This window comes from Amaranthus tricolor, chromosome 10, assembly GCF_026212465.1.
Source record: "Amaranthus tricolor cultivar Red isolate AtriRed21 chromosome 10, ASM2621246v1, whole genome shotgun sequence".
Lineage (NCBI taxonomy): Eukaryota > Viridiplantae > Streptophyta > Magnoliopsida > Caryophyllales > Amaranthaceae > Amaranthus > Amaranthus tricolor.
In genome coordinates, this window is record NC_080056.1 from 15,806,319 (window position 1) to 15,808,059 (window position 1,741).

Sequence of the window (1,741 nt, forward strand, 5' to 3'; positions counted from 1 at the left end):
AATATTTAAATTATGTTTGATAATAACTCTATTTATTATTAAATGTAAATCAAGAATATTATATGACTATGAGAATTTCCTTAATCATATATTTTAATATATATATATATTGACACCGAAATTTTAAAACGAAATAAAGTAAGAATTATTTATATAACATACATAAAATTTAAATTAGAAGTTAGGAAAAAACATAATAATAGCGTCTTTTAATGAAATTACTCACATAGAAATTTGGTCACGAAATTAAGTAAGAATCTTTTGTATGATATTCAGAAATTTATATAGGAAATTAGAGAACAAAATATTTATAACATCTTTTGATTTGATTTGATATATGATTCAACCCATTAAGCTAGCAAAGGTCTATTGTTTTACGATCATCCCATTTGTATGTTAAAATACATTATATATATTATATACCCATCATTTGCTAACCTATAATACATATTTGTTTTCTAGAGTTATTAAACTCTCTTATCACTCGGTTCATCTTTTAGCAATAATTAATTCAATTAATAATTTTTAAAAATTTATTGTAGTGATAACAATATTTGAACGAAAATATTTAAATAAGATAAAGATAATATGTGATTGAATTATAAACTGAAACTAAAATTTGCAATATTAATATTAATATTTATATAATTTAAACCTAAGACCTTTTGTATTGAAACATGTATGGGGATTAGGGATGGCAACGAGACGGATCTGGATCGGGTTCAGGTGGATCCGGATCCAGATCCGTTTTCAAGAACAGGATCCAGATCCAGACTCGGATTCGCGGGTCCAGTTTTGCAAGACCCAGATCTGGATCCGCGGATACTACGGATCCAGTACCGGATCCGGGTCCAAAACGGGTCCAGTTTTGATTTTTGTTTTCTGTATTTTTAAATGTGTTGAGATTGCAATAAAGCGATATTTATAGACTAATGTTAATAATATATGTAATTTCACAATGAATCACCCAAAAAAACATTATACAACTTAAAATTGTCTTCAAAATATCCAACAAACACATTCAAAATAACTTAATATAATTAATAAGAGTCAATCATTCATGTTTTTAGTCATCCAATGTTCTCAATTTGTCAAAATTCTTCAACACTAACATCATCAATATCCTACAAACCAAAGAAAAACTCAATAATAGATGCAATTTTTAAAAATTTAAATATAAGAATATAAAATTATAAATTTATAACGCAAAGAATATAAGTATTTTCATACAAGTCTTACATTTTGCCAATTGTATTCATAAATCCAGTTTTCTTCCAACAATGAATACAATAACAATTTCCAAAAAAGATTGCACAATCATCAGCTATTAGATTTTAATGCTTCACAAACTTTGCGTTCAATATTATCGAACATGACCCAAAACAATATTCATAAGCACAATCAAGTCTCGAAACTCAACGAAATCATACACTAATACCAACCGATCGTGAGTGCAAGACATTCCTCAGGTCCAGTAAGGTTTACTTAGAGATCTTCGCATGTACATATCATAAAAGAAACAAACCACATCTAAAAAAAAGAGTTATCCAAAAATATGAAGTAGTCGAATACGTACAAGTGTTCGTATTAGGATAAGGTCACTACAATAGTCCTATACTACAAACAAAACAAACATAACCAATCTTACCACATCAATCTCAAGAAGTCACATAAACCCTTATTGCCACCAATGTCAAGCCCTTTATTTTCCAAAACTCATCCAAAAAGCACTCATGGGTCA